Source organism: Polyodon spathula, chromosome 15 (genome assembly GCF_017654505.1).
Source record: "Polyodon spathula isolate WHYD16114869_AA chromosome 15, ASM1765450v1, whole genome shotgun sequence".
Lineage (NCBI taxonomy): Eukaryota > Metazoa > Chordata > Actinopteri > Acipenseriformes > Polyodontidae > Polyodon > Polyodon spathula.
In genome coordinates, this window is record NC_054548.1 from 23,653,563 (window position 1) to 23,670,136 (window position 16,574).

The following is a 16,574-nucleotide window of genomic DNA, read 5'->3' on the forward strand; positions in this document are numbered from 1 at the left end:
TCTTCACATGCTTGATCCTTTTCCTGAGGAATGTTTCAAATTCAAATGTTGCAAATGAAGTCAGCTTAGGTCATCTGCATTTGTATGTTTCTACCCTTCTTTGTAGGAGATTATGTACTCGTCGGCTACCAGGGTTAACGCCCACCTTTGAATGAGGGCTGCTACCATCTGTGGCATGCTTTTGCTTTGATTGAATAGCTCCAATAAAGGCTTGTGGTCTGTAATTATGGTAAAATGCTTCCCATACAAGTACTGGTGGAATTTTTTAAGCCCAAAGATGATTGCCAAGCCTTCTTTTTCAAGCTGGGAATACTCCCTCTCTGCTGTCGTCAGTGAGCGAGACACATATCCAATGGGTCTTTCTGAGTCATCCATCAATCTGTGTGACAAAACGGCCCCCACTCCATATGGTGAAGCATCACAGGATAAACACAACGTGTCATAATGAACCAATAACTGGTCAGAATGGAGGCATGCTTTGATTTTTGGAATGCTTGTTCCTCTTGTCTGCCCCACTTCCATGCAGTTTACTTACGTAGCAAATTAGGGAGTGGTTCTAGAATGGTAGACACATTTGGTAAAAATTTACGGTAATAGTTGAGCATGCCTAGATGTGCTCTTAATTGTGTCTGATTAGTCGGTCTGAAAGCCTCTTTGATGGCTGCAACTTTGTCCACAACAGGATGAACCTCTTTTTCATCAATTCTGTATCCAAGATAAACTACTTCAGGTGCTAGAAAACAGCACTAGTTCAAACGCAAACGCAAACCTGCTATCAACAGTCTATGTAAAACCTTCTCCAGGTTATCCATATGACTTGCATCATCCATCCCTGTAATTAGGGTGTCATCAATACAAACCACCACCTGCAGAATGCCTTGTAACAAGTTTTCCATTGTACACTGGAAAATGCCTGGGGCTGAAGAAACTCCATAAGGCAACCTTGTATATTGATACAAGCCCTTGTGAGTATTAATTGTGGTGAATTTTCTTGAACCTTCATCCAGTATCAGTTGCTGATATGCTTGAGACATATCCAGTTTTGTGAATTTTTGGCCTCCCCCTAACACTGCCAATAAGTCTTCAGTTTTTGGAATTGGAATTTTTAATTGTCCAATTTCGAAACTTGGTTACTTTGTAATCTCTGAATAATCAAATAGTTTTATCTTGTTTGACCACAGGGATAATTGGTGCTGCCCACTCAGAAAAAGACACCAGTACTTTGAATCTCTGCAGCTCTGCCTCCAACTTGTCCCTCAGTGTATAAGGCAAGGGCCTGGGTTTAAAATACTTAGGCTGTACTCAAGACTTAAAGTAAATGTTTGCTGTGGTTCCTGTTAGTGTTCCTAGGCCCTCCTTAAAAACCTGAGGATATTTCTCCAGGATTGATTGAAGTTTTGGGGGCTTCTCGGCATCCAGTTTAAATATGGCCCTCCAATTCAACCTCATGTCCTGTAGCCAGTAACGGCCAAGAGGATTGGGTCCTTTTACCTTCACTACCGCACTGGTAACTATTTTTCTTGGCCTAGATATTGCACTCTGGAGACTAACATTCCCAGCACTGTGACATGGGCTCCTGTGTATGTTTGCAAGTTTAATCCTGTATTCTCCGGATCTCCTAATCCTAGACTTCTATAGGCACGTTCACTTACGATTGTGGAGGAAGCACCTGTATCACTTCCATTTCTAGTGAATGTACATTTAATTCCATTATCACTCTCTATGGATCAACTTTTTTTTCATTGCATGTGGTACAGGTTATAGACCTCTTCAATTTGACTTCCACTCTCTTCAAGGTGATTAGTTCCACTAGCCTCCCTTTTTACTTTAAATTGTAATCTTGCAACTTCGCCACTGACTCTTTGTCTGCCTTTTCGGCCAAGTGCCCCCTCTTGTGGCAGAAGTGACAAACTGCATCAGTAAATCTGCATGCATCAGGCCTATGTTTTCCCTCACATCGAAAACAGTGAAGCGTACCTACAGTGTTTTCCATAGGAGAATGGATTATGTTGAATGTCTGCTCCAGCTTTAATTATTGCAGTAACGCCAAAACATCCTTAGCCGCCATTTCCTTGGCTGTTGCTAACTCTGTAGCTCATTGTAAAGTTAGATCAGGTTCAGCAAATAAAAGGCGCTGGATTCGGTCTTCATTTATTCCACACCCCAGTCTGTCCCTTATCATATCATCCAGCGATGCACCAAAGGAACAGAATTCGGTGAGTCTCTGTAGTTCTGCTACAAATGCTGACACAGTCTGTCCATCTTGTCAGATTTTGCTGTGAAATTTAAAATGCTGTACAATTTTGCTCGGTTTCGGATTTAAATGACTTGTTAGCGGCACAAACGTTAACTATGTTAGTTTGCGGGGCTGAATTAAATTGCGCAAAAGAGCATAAACATTGCTGCCGCATACACTTAAGAAAATTGCTCTCCTTTTTGCTTCATCTGTTATTTAGTTTGCTTCAAAATAATACCCCGGGCGCTCAACATACTGCTGCCACTGTTCTTCCTCAGGCTCAAAATGGCTTATTTTCCCGTAAATCACCATATACTCCAGTTTCTTTGCTTCTGTAGCCCACCTGAACATTAAATAGATCACATTACTACAGACTTTTTTTAGATGGTAAGACTTGGAAGTTGAAAATGTTTATGAATTATGGGAAGGCAGCACCGTGATGACATTGATGGTTGGCTTGCTGTGCCCATTGGGTATTTTCTCCAATCTTGCCTGAATATTTCCTCAGGGCATTTACAATAACAAAGTATACTGGAATCCGTCCTCTCAGTCTGGAATACAAACTCAACTTTTGAGAGGATAAGAGGACGTATTGCGGAAAGCATTCGGTAGCGCTTACATGACTAAAATATTATAGAATATGTCCTCTTGACTGCTTGTTCCGGAATATTTGTGCTAGTGTAAACACGCCTATTGTCTGGATCAGAGATGGGTACAGGCCCACAGCAAAGCAGAACCCTGTACCATCCTGTAAGTTCAAGTATACTGCAAATTCTGCAATTTAAAAATGTATATAACTCTGCTGTACCCTGTTCACCCTGATAAAATATATCAAGCAATGCTTGTTCTGCTTTGTTGTGGAGAGTTTTCTTCCAACTGGACATGAAAAAGAAGGCCAACCACCACTGTGTGTGCGTACCTAAATTCAACGGTACTGTTGAGCGTTGACTCAACAAAAACATCACTATTGTCAAAAGACTTCCGAGTATTTAGGAACGCTTCTTTGCATTCCTAAACTAAACAGTAAAATTAAAAATGAGCTATTGTGCATAATCGGCCTGCAGCTCTTAAAAAGAATATTACAAAATCTTAAATACAAGTTTTTATTAAATATGCTGCATATATATATATATATATATATATATATATATATAATATATATATATATATATATATATATATATATATATATATATATGTATGTATATATATATATATATGTATATATATTCTATATATATATATATATATATATAGTTTGTAGTTATGTCATTTGTCTTATTTGTAAACATTGTCATACAATAATACATACATAAAATAAATAATGTGTGTATATTAACAATTACCGTTTTGAAATCGGACAACGGTGTCAGTATCTACATTTAAATCCCATTCGTAATTTTAAATAGCAGCTTAATCGTGGTTGTGGGTGTTGCCATCTTTCTGTTGAGTAGCTCATCAGCTCTGAGAGTCGGTGAGTTCACTGAGTCAGCACAGAGCCAGCGCTTCTCGTCACAAGCTCTCAACGGTGAGTTTAGGAACAATTTTAAGAGTTGTTGCTTGTCAGCATTGAATTTAGGAATGCAACCTGTGCGTCATATCTGGTCACACAAACATCAAATTGTCTATAGATCATTTTATGTGACGTCATAAATCACCTAGTAACCATTCTTAACAGAGACGGCGGCTATGTTGATGGGATCATGTGTGAATTTTACTGGTGCACATCATTGAACAATGTTGGAAACGGCTCACTATTTTAGGAAATTAGATCTAAGAAAAGATATAGTGAAAAGATACATATAATTGGTAATCAAGATCTGTCTGCTATTTCTGAGCAAAGATGGAGCCAGGATGTGCAATTTGTTTTCCAGACATAAATGCTATGATTAGTACACCTAGCCCATACTTCCTTGAAGATTTGAGATGATTCAAAGGACTGGAATTATACAACCAGTTTATCTGTGGCTGGGTTACAGAGGTGAAGACGTGCATCATAAACAACCTTTGTGTCACTAAAACCTTTCTACCCTATCTAGAAAATGTATAATTGCTTAATATTGTGTATCAACGACACAAGGTAATGATACAACGTACACAGTGCAATTGTCAATTTTATAGAATAATTTAAATTATTATATATCGTTCTGTATCCTGTTACATTTTAGTGATGCCTTTCACTTGAGACACTGGGTTATGCGGATCTACAGTCCTTGCACTAAACATGAAGCTCTTCATGCGATTCGGCATTGGCGAGTGAACATTACTGAACAAAATGCTTCAAAAGGCTTCACTTTTCATTTAATTAATTTTCAGATGTCATTTCAGAGAATAATGGAGCTGTCTTTGTTTTAAAATGTGCTGTATAAACATAGGATGACCAAGCGTACTAAGTTAGACTTATACTTCATAATACTAAATTAGTCCACCTGAACAGGGTCATCTCATATCCGATGCAATCAGGATCTTGTTTAGTGGATGATCCACCTGTGGTGATTATTGTCTGGTACACTGCAATCAAGGTTTAACAAGTGCACTAACTTTAGTCCAAGCAAGTGGACTAAACCTGCTTAATCCACTAGTTAGATGCATCAAGTGGACTAACTTTGGTATGCTGCAATCGACCCCCTATGTCTTACAGAGAAAACAAAAACCTGGTAGATAATGTGTTTTGCTTTTGTATAAAAGAATGATATTTAATTGAACAGACTTTTGCAGTGTTAACCATTTTCAACATACGCGACCAAGCATGAAAAGAAGCCCAAAATATAGTAAAAAGCGGCAATGTAAAATTGTAAGCGACTGTGATAAAAGAAGTCCAATTCCGCAGTTTTCAAGTGGAACTGACAACCCTGAACACATGCATTGCATGCCTTGGAATATATTTAGTTTCACAACATTTTTAAGAATATGGTAGAAACATATATTTATTCTACAATGTTTTAAGTATATGATAGCCCTGTATGCAAGTAATCTATTCTCCTAAGCAGTCTTCTTGCTTTGTTGGTCAAGGCATGCAAAGCTCCAAGTTGCATCGGATTTCCTAGGCAACACAACCCAGCATGCACCTTACTTCCTGGTGGCCATGCCCTGAAAAACATAGGCAAGGCATGGAACTGTAGCATTGAATCCTTCTTGACTGAACATTGAGTGGTACACAAACTCTTGTCATCAAAATCTAAATGTAAAAGTGAAAAGTTTGTGAAAAGTTGGTTAACTAATCCGTTTAGTGCAAGAGACTTTGCAACAAAAACAAAAATTATAAAAAAAAAATGGAAGGCCAAAACCAAAATTGCAAGTAGTAAGTACTTACAGAAAAGCAGGAAAAGAGTTGAAACGGTGTACAACTGAATGGATCTGTAGATTCGCACTGTGGTATTTGGTTTATTGTATCGCTATTATTAGCCTACATTATAAGAACATGTTTTTATCTGTCATCTAACAATTGTTGCATGCCTTGCTAAAAAGTCACCGAATGGCACTGCATTTGCAAACAACGGAAATCCTCACCCTGTGCTACAAACAAACCATTACAAAATATTGCCTACATGTAAAGTACTCCTGAAATACTGGCTGAATCATTTGGGAAAACAAAAAAATAAATATTGTAATGTAAAATGATGTTGTCTGTGTTATAAGCTGGGTATACTATTGATACTTTCCATATGTTAATATATAACATTCTCATTTTGAATATTACCAAAACTGTAAGGGGAAGACAGTGAGTAGTTAGTGTATATGTAATAGTTAATAACATTGTGTGCCATTTGGGTTTGATCTTGGCCCTGGAAAATCAAATATTCCTACCAAGTGTCCTCTTAAATTATTGCGTACCTCTATTGCCCATCAGGTCATAAAATTTGATGCATATTTTTTCATACCAGCTGTCTCTAGGAAGTCTATAATAAGGTTTATCTTAAAATTGCCACTTTGATCTGATTTGATGTGCAGATGCTATCCAAGCAAAACAGAAAATATGATCCTCTTGTTGATGAGCAGCTTTGTTTTGCTGACTGATTAAGATCAGGAATATACATCAACTTTATGAAGTGGACAAGGACATTCGAACTGATATCAGGATACTGTAGATCAAAGTTACAGGTTCTCAGTACACACAGGAGGATCTCTTGCTCTACGTTCAGCTATCATCCTCACATCAATCTAAATAATGAAATCCCTTAACTTCAAAATCAACTGATCATAGATTATAAGGTAAAACTATGTAACTAAATTAAATGAAGGTTGATTTTAGATCAACACATGCTCCACTGGGATATGAGACTCCTGGATTTTATTAGAGCATTTTACATCACATATTTCTAGGAGTAATCACAGGATATCCACGGATACATTGTAGATGCAATCCAAGGTGAGACTTATCCCAGCAGAGGGTCAAGTAAACAAATGTTTCTACGAGTACCTTCATTTCTGTTCATTTTTTCAAATAAATACAACCAGAATAAGGTACATTCAAAATGAATGTGGTAATGCTAGCATTTTAAAATGAAGTATTATGGTGGTATTATAAAAAAAAAAAAAAATAAATAAAATATCAAAAGTAAATATACACAGACTAAAGACAACTATTCATGTTTAATCGCTGTCACCACTGAATCCATTAAGCAAAAGATTAAGATCTTAGAGGAGTTAAATAACACCATTTCTTTAACATTTTAGAAATCTCTGAACAAAACTCAGTGAAATGTTCCTTTCAGTTCTAAAGAGAAAGCAATATCCTGTGTGACCTTTTATAATATGACAGAAATTCTTTCAGAGTACAAATTTTAGACTCAACTGTTTCTCAGCCAAGCATGAGAACAGTAGCAGTGTTCCCTTGGTAAGCAGGGTTGTAACGACAGCCAAAATTGGACTTTCCGCTGACAGAATTGCCCAAGACCCGAGTTGAACAAAATTGTTCTCCCTTCAGAGACAATAACCATTTGTAATTGTATCTCTGCACATCTTACAGCAGACCCTCAGATGCGGAAAGGATCTATTTCTGAAAAGGAATCACCCTATAATGTAATTTATAATGACATAATAGACAGGTTTTTCTACATGACTTTCTAGTTCATGACCCAGTAAACCATATGGATTTGCACAGCTCACTCTCCTAGTGCCATTTCCTTTTCAGGTTGGTGGTGATCCCAAACAAGTCTTGGGAAATGCTGAACTAGGTCAGCATGTCCTATTAACTGCCAGATTTTAAAACCTTTATCTTTCCAGAGGACCCATTATATTTTGCAGAGTGACCTTGAGTATCAATTCTTTGAGTTTCAATATCTTTATTCCTTTAAAATGCTCCCAAGCTTTACCCATAAATAATTGTGTAAAACTCTAATATATAAACAGCATTTTCAAGGCCAAAAGCTTATTTTGTGTACAGCCCCAGAGACTGGAAACTGTTACCCTGTGGTTATATAATTACTCACATTATACCAGGTCCAGACAAGTCTGTTTGATTTTCTATTTTATTTTATTGTGACACTAGCTCATCCATCAATGCAGAGAAGAAAAAATGTTTTACCAGTCCTATATAACTTTGATATGCCTTTTTTTTTTTTTTTTTTTTGTATAAGACGATTACAAAGGTAATTATTATAGCTGGGTTGACTTTTTTTGTAAATGCTGAAAGAGTTATTCCATCATTACATAATAAAAAAAATAATAATCTATGGCCCAAGCACCCAAGGACCAACACCCCTGAGACCCAAGGATGGAGGGAAACTCATTAAAGAAAGAGACGCTGTGAATGCTCTCTGGAAAACACACTTCGGAGACCTCTTCAATCAAGACTTTGACGAGAATGTCCTTGCCTCCATCCCACATCATTTGACATAATCTCAGTAAAATTCCAACCCAGCAAGAGATTGAAAAGGCCATTCAACAATTTAAAAACAACAAGGCCTCCAGAGCATATGAAATTCCTGCTGAAATACTCAAATATGGCGGAGAAGAACTTTTGTCACGGATTCATGCCCTTATCACCCTCGTTTTGGAAGAAGAGAGCATACCAGGAGATCTTAGAGACACTGTAATCATGACAATCTTCAAGAATGGAGACAAGTCTGATTGTAGTAACCTGTTATCTGCCACAGGTAATCTGCAAAAGTAATCACAAGAATCCTCAACAGCCTCCTTCCAAGTGGCTGAAGAGCTCCTTCCAGTCACATTCCGGATTCTGACCTTCAAGAGGCACAGTCAACAAGATCTTCAACACCAACAAGCTCCTTGCAGGTGTGGAGCTAATCTACAACAGACGGGAAACTGCTCAATCTCCATTGCCTCCAATCTAGAAGACCACCTCAACCTCAGTCATTGAATTGCAGTATGCAGATGACACATGTGTCTGCACACATACAGAGTCTGAGCTTCAAACCATTAAAGACCTATTCACGGAAGTGTATGAGAAAATTAACATCGCTCAACATCCGAAAGACCGAAGTCCTTCAGCAACCAGCTCCTACTGAACAGCACCCCCCCCCCCCGTCAATCAATGTGGATCACTTCCCATACCTTGGAAGCCACCTCTCTGTGAGGGCAGACATTGATGATGAATCCACCATCATCTCCTTGAAATCCACCATCATCTCCAGTGTGATAACGTAGCCTTTGACCACCTGATGCTTGTCTTTGAAGACCAAGACTTTACGACCTATATCAAGCTCATGGTATACCGAGCAGCAGTGATCTCCACCCTGCTGTATGCTTCGGAGACATGGACAACTTACAGCAAGCACCTCAGAGCACTGGAGAAATACCACCGATGCTACCTCCAAAAAATACTCAAGATTTGCTGGGAGGACAGGCAAGCCAATGTCAGTGTCCTCTCCCAGGCTAACCTCCCTAGCATTGAGGCACTTATCACTCACAACCAGCTCTGCTGGGCGGGTCATGTTGTTTGCATGCCAGACACTAGATTGCCAAAGCAAGTCCTTTACTCTGCACTCCACCTTGGCAAGAGATCCCCAGGAGACAGAAGAAAAGCGTGAACAGGCTGGCTACAGGGTGACGTCAGGCCAGAAAGGAGTACACAGACAGACACTACTGGCAGGTGAAACTGAGACGCTGCAGCGCTCAGTGATTTCACTGGTGCTCTGCTCCCACCGGTAGAGGTGGCAGAGGCAGCTCCTGCTGCTCTTCTCCTGCATGTTGGATTCATGGGCTTCCCCTTTCTGGGCGCTGGATACACAGGTTTCCCCCTAATAGGCACTGGATGCATGGGTTCCCCCCTTGCGGATGCTGGAGACATTAAGGCTTCTCCCTCTTGCGCCGGAGACCCTGTTACCTGGGCTGCTGTTCTGTTTAAGAAAAACAGTGTGTTGGTCAAAACAAACAGACAACAAAATGAACAGACACTAACAAACAGGAAATGAACACTAACAAGTACGGTGCTGGTGCTTCCAGCACTCGTAGCAGTTATTTTCTTGACCTTTTTATTTTACTCTCCTCACTCTTTCCCATTCTTTCGCCCTGAACACACAACCACGAGTCTGTGAAACGTGTATATACTGTTGTGCTGGGATTCAATTACTAATTAATTATCCACTAGAATCCCAGCATGTGAACTAATTTGTGCAACCCCATGCTCACATATTATTAAATCATATAACTCATGTGAAACGTGCAATCCCTGTGCCTAAATACAACTACATATTTTAAATCACTCGTGCTACACAGACCCATTTATATCCTGTGCAGCAATATCTATACACCTACATTAACACACCACAGGCAACATATATCACAAAATCCACACATGGGCCGGGCACACTACCACAACCATATATTTAAATAATATGTATTCACCAAGAAGGATCTTGATAATCTGTAGCTTGATTACTAATGTTCCCTAAACATTACAGATTTTAACACTGATCATGTTAGGTTTTCACTTTTTGGTATATTAGCAGCTTCTTAGTGTTTAGCTTGTTAATGAACTGTGAAAGGAAAGAAATCCAAATCCCTCTGTTTAGTATAATGAACTGAGATTCAGCAAGTCTACTGTTTAGATCCTTAAAAACAGGTGATCAGGAAATCATTTAGAGAAGCAATTAACTGCTTGGGTCACGCCATGTTTCTGTTTCCTTTGGTCTCTGCCGTCACAAATCATATCACTTGATCCACATCTTCATAGTTTACTCAAATATGTTTTTCAGCTTTCAATACAAATGAGACATGATGGTTTGTGATTTGGTCGATCCGGATGAATTAAGAAAAAAAGTCTAGTGTCAAGCCTGAGCTTTTCCAGTGCTGACCTCCTGCAGTGACACTGCATGGATATTGATGTATTACTTTCCTCATAATAAATGTAAAAGTAATACTTAATGAGGGATGGATGCATAGTCTGGATAAGTGGCTTAGATATTTATAATGAATTATACAGCATCACAACCTTTCTAACCAATCAAATTGAAAGTGCTGTTAACAAGGAGTCTTTAGTTATTTATTGCAGATGTATGTTGTAACTTCAAACCATTGTAGACGTACAGCATAAATTGATCATGCTCTTTAAAGCTGCATTATGCACTAGCAAGAGTGAAATGATTAAATGCATACCATATTATAACACATTTAATATATATATATATATATATATATATATATATATATATATATATATATATATATATATATATATATATATATATATATATATATATATATATTGTGAGATAGCAGGGATGGGGTTAAAATCCTTCCCTGCTAAAAACCTTGTGAGAATGCACATTTGGGTGTTATGGGGTTTAATTGGGTAATTGTTTTATTGTTTAGTAATCCCCTGCACCTGGTGGTAATTGTAAATTAGAGCCAGGTGCAGGGTATTTAAGAGGCAGCCAGTCTGTTCCAGGGCTGCAGAGAAGAGCCCGACTGTGTGAGTGATTCGTATTGCAGTCGTATTGAGGTATTGTGTAAGGGTGTTTTTGAATGTTTGTGGCAGGTAAACGGTTTAGCCATCCTGCGTGATAGTTAGGTTCCTGTTTATGTTTAGTGAGTGCTCCAAATAGGAGCTAGGTGTTTGTTTTGTGTTTTTCATTTTGTGTTTATTAAAAGTGCACGTGAGCGCTGTTTCTGTAGAATCCTGTGTGTTGGGTCGTGATTCAGAAGGGAGAAGAACCCGTGAGAGCCTGTGTGACGAGCAAAAAGGTGACATATGGTACCAGAAGTGCCCTTCTGACTCAACACTCAACAATGGATTTGCAGGAGCTCATAGCTCAAATAAAGAGAAACACTGCTGCTCTAATTGAGCAAAATAAGAAGTGGGAAGTGGAACTGGGACTTCCAGAGCCGGAACCAACGGCGCTGGTGTCAATGTTTAAGAGGTGGGTGAGCTCAACACTGGAGCCGCCGCTCCCAGAGCCCAGAGGGGAGGAGGTGCCACTCCCAGAGCCCAGAGGGGAGGAGGTGCCGCTCCCAGAGTCCAGAGGGGAGGAGGTGCCACTCCCAGAGCCCAGAGGGGAGGAGGAGGAAGTGAGGTGCCCACCTCCATCACCCCAGCGAACCAGTCCGGCACTGCTAGGTGCGGTCCCTTGCCCCTTGCTCCTGGACACCCTGCCACTCTTCCTAGACCTTCCTTCGCTGGACCTGGAGCCCAGGAATCTGCAGCATTGGCCACAGCTTTTCCCCTGGTTCCCTGCTCCGCTCTTCCCGAGCACCCAGTTCGCTGGGCTGCTGCCAGACGTCGCTGGTGCTCCCCCTGTTCGCTGCTTCGCTTCCCCTGGGTGATCGGACATCACTGCGCTGGTCCCCAGTGGAAGATCTCTGTCCACTGCTGCATCCTCCTGTTCCCCGGTCATCGCTTCGGTCGGCCATGTCATCCCGGTGGGGTCCCTTTTCGTCGGTTCAAGCTCCCTTCCTGGAGGTGCCAGAAGATCCGACCCACCCTCAAGCCCGCCTGTGGAAGAGGGCGGAAATGGACATTTCTGGACTTGAGGGTAGGTGGTTGTGTTTTAGGGGAGGGGGTGGCCTTGGTATGGCCTATCAGTGTTGCACACTTGGGGGGAGGATGTGTGAGATAGCAGGGAGGGGGTTAAAATCCTTCCCTGCTAAAAACCTTGTGAGAATGCACATTTGGGTGTTATGGGGTTTAATTGGGTAATTGTTTTATTGTTTAGTAATCCCCTGCACCTGGTGGTAATTGTAAATTAGAGCCAGGTGCAGAGTATTTGAGAGGCAGCCAGTCTGTTCCAGGCTGCTACTGAGAGAAGAGCCCGACTGTGTGAGTGAGCAGTCGTATTGAGGTATTGTGTAAGGGTGTTTTTGAATGTTTGTGGCAGGTAAACGGTTTAGCCGTCCTGCGGTTTAGCCCGTCTGCAGGACATTAGGACATATATATATATATATATATATATATATATATATATATATATATATATATATATATATATATATATATATATAGCTCTGGAAAAAATTGAGACCACTGCAAATTTTTCTTAAATCAGCATCTCTACATGTATGGCAGCCATTCCATTCCAGTGTCTGTTGAATTCCAACACAGGCACACCTCATTCTACTGAATGAGGTACTGATTAGGGGATCACCTGAACCAAATCTTATTTAACGAGGAAAAGTATAAAAACCACTGCTGTGGTCATCACTATCCTCTTGCAATAGAACAAGCTGGATGGCAAAACAGTGCTAGTAGTACCTCAAAAGTGATTGGAATAAAAAAATAACTATTGACCATGCCCAAAGAGTTGAAAAGGAAAGTTTTTGAGTGAGGAAAAGAAGGGTTCAATTCTGCCTTTACTGGCAGAGGGATACAGTGAGCGTCGGGTTGCTTCCATCCTTAAAATTTCAAAGACTGCGGTTCATAAGAACAAGGTCAAGCAGCACACATTGGGGACAACAAAGCTACAGACCGGCAGAGGGTGAAAACGACTCTCCACTGACCGGGATGACCGCCAACTCGTTCGAATGTCACTCAGCAACCGTAGGATGACCTACAAAAAGAATGGCAAACAGCAGCTGGGGTGAAGTGCACGGCGAGGACAGTTCGAAACAGGCTCTTAGGGGCAGGGCTGAAGTAGTGCAAAGCTAGAAAAAAGCCCTTCGTCAATGAGAAGCAAAGAAGAGCCAGGCTGAGGTTTGCAAAAGACCATAAGGTTTGGACCATAGAGGACTGGAGTAAGGTCATCTTCTCTTATGAGTCCAATTTTCAGCTTTGCCCAACACCTGGTCATCTAATGGTTAGACGGAGACCTGGAGAGGCCTACAAGCCACAGTGTCTCACACCCACTGTGAAATGTGGTGGAGGATCGGTGATGATCTGGGGGTGCTTCAGCAAGGCTGGAATCAGGCAAATTTGTCTTTGTGAAGGATGCATGAATCAAGCCAAGTACAAGGTTGTCCTGGAAGAAAACTTACTTCCTTCTTCTCTGACAATGTTCCCCAACTCTGAGGATTGGTTTTTCCAGCAGGACAATGCTCCATGCCACACAGCCAGGTCAATCAAGGTGTGGATGGAGGACCACCAGATCAAGACCCTGTCATGGCCAGCCCAATCTCCAGACCTGAACCCCATTGAAAACCTCTGGAATGTGATCAAGAGGAAGATGGATAGTCACAAGCCATCAAACAAAGCCGAGCTGCTTGAATTTTTGCACCAGGAGTGGCATAAAGTCACCCATCATCAATGTGAAAGACTGGTGGAGAGCATGCCAAGACGCATGAAAGCTGTGATTGAATACCAAATATTGATGTTCCACCAAATATTGATGTCTGAACTCTTCCTAAGTTAAAACATTAGTATTGTGTTGTTTAAAAATGAATATGAACTTATTTTTTTTGCATTATTCGAGGTCTGACAACACTGCATCTTTTTTGTTATTTTGACCAGTTGTCATTTTCTGCAAATAAATACTCTAAATAACAATATTTTTGTTTGGAATTTGGGAGAAATGTTGTCAGTAGTTTATAGAATAAAACAAAAATGTTCATTTTACCCAAACACATACCTATAAATAGTAAAACCAGAGAAACTGATAATTTTGCAGTGGTCTCTTAATTTTTTCCAGAGCTCTGTATATATATATATATATATATATATATATATATATATATATATATATATATATATATATATATATATATATATATATATATATATATATTACCAAGAAGTTATACAACCATTAAAAAAAAAAAAACATTAAAAAGAACTCTCCAGATCCATTAATGGTGACACTTACTGCATCTGTTTAGACATATCAGCACAGGCTGCATTCTGAAATTAGAGTGTGCGAAGTGCTAATTTAAACAATATCTTTTTTTTTTTTTTCTCAAATGCCACACTGGCATCAACTGCACCTCTGAATACAAGGCTTCTGTAACTTGAAAAAAGTTCAGGGCTGAAAATAAAACTCAAATTGTTAGCCATACCTGGTTTTAGTATGCTATAAAAAATCAAAAACAAAACAAAGTAACTCTGCCATGTCACAAGCTCATGGGTGGATCCTGTACTTCTAAATGTGTTAAAAATAGGAATTTCACTGTTTATACATTAAACTCGCACTAATCCAAACCCTGCTAGTCTGAATTGAATTGTTCATAGCAGATGTAGAAACCAAGCTTCAAAATCATTATTTTGTGATGAGTGTAAAACATATATAGCTGTCTCAGTGTTTAAGCAAAGGGTTAATACTGCTTTTTGATTTTAAATAAATCAAAAAGATATAAACAAAGACTAGTTGTTAGTTTTGCATTTTTTTTTTTTTTTACTTTCATTCAAATGTATTCCCAGTGTGCAATTATCCTTAAACTCCAAGGGTTGAATCATCATTAGCTCAAAGTGCAGTGAGTCAGATGCAGCATGACTAGAATTCAAATAAAATCTCTCCATGCATTCCAAACACATCCTGCCTTTCAAACTAATGAGAAAGTTATGAACAAGCAGCAGTGGAATAGCTAATTCACCATAAACAAACTGCTACAACCCAGGTGGGTTTCAAAATAGTCTGTTTAGAAAGTTGTTACAATGATTAAAATGTTATTGCTATCATTTGTTATTCCTGTTTTAGGTTATTAGTCAATCGACCAACAAAATGTGATCTTAATGTGGGGGCAGATTATGAATAGTGCATGAGGGTGCAGTCCTATGATAGTTTTGGTACATTTGAGACAGGCAATATTGGCCTCTGTACTGAATATAGGGGCTCCCTTAATATTGAAGATGACTACATTTATGGGAACTCAGTATGCACTGAAAAAATTGGCCTTAAAGCAAGGCTTTACTGTATAACAGAGCATGAAGGTAGCATGTTTTATTTAGCTTCCTCCTACTGGTAGCTTTCAGAGATAATGTGCCTCAAGCTAAAAATCTGTACCCCCAAGTGGTAAAAACAGAAGACCATTTACGAACAACAAGAGGCCATTCGACCCTTCTACAGTAAGCTTGTCAATTCCCCAGTAGCTGACTGTTCTCAAAATATAGGATCCAAGCGATTATGCCTCAGCATGGCTAGGTACTCTCACCACAAAGTGTGCATGTGTAACAGATGTCAGAATACAGCAGCAGATCTGTTAACAAACCTCAGAATTACTAGCAGTGAGATACCCTCACAGGTATTGATATGGCACAGAGGTACTGAAAATTGCAATATTGGTCAACTTATGAAAACACTGTGGTAGCATTCTAAGAATGTTATAACACCCTATTGTTACTACTCTTGTCCTACCATTACCCCTTAATACAGATCCATGGCTCTTGGGGATCATTTGGTAGAGTATCCATTGCTGTCTGTCCAATTCATGCCAACAAAATCAAGAAGATAGTTAGCGTTTTATACCGTTAATACAGTAGCACTCCTTTATCATGCCAATAAGATAGTGAACCATCCAGGACACAATTTTCATTTTATCTGCCAACATGCTTTCTAAATGTGTTTCTCTGTATTTCTTTATCACTGTAATTTGCCTTATGTGAGACAATTGACTGTTAAATACAGTAGTACTTAAAAGAGCCTTTCTCAATCCCCTGAATTTATTCAATGTATTCTTTAAAAAAATATGATAGATGATGTCACAATGCCACAAAGTTAAGGTGACATGACAAGTTCAGTAAAATTCTGGTCAAGCTAAATTTAGCCATTGTCCACACTGCAGCATTCTTATGGGATATTTTATTTCTGTAATATTCTTTCTGCTAGAGTTTATTCAGGGTAATATAACTGTATACCAATGGTACTTTTTAAATCTTTCAGTAATGGCAAAGTTCCTTGGCTAGTTTTATACCGTGCTTTTTTTTTTTTTTGTCTCTTCTGCTAGTTTTTCTATGCCCATTTATTTCCTATGCTCATGAAAAAAGGACCCTTCCTGACCCATGTACTGTTGTTTC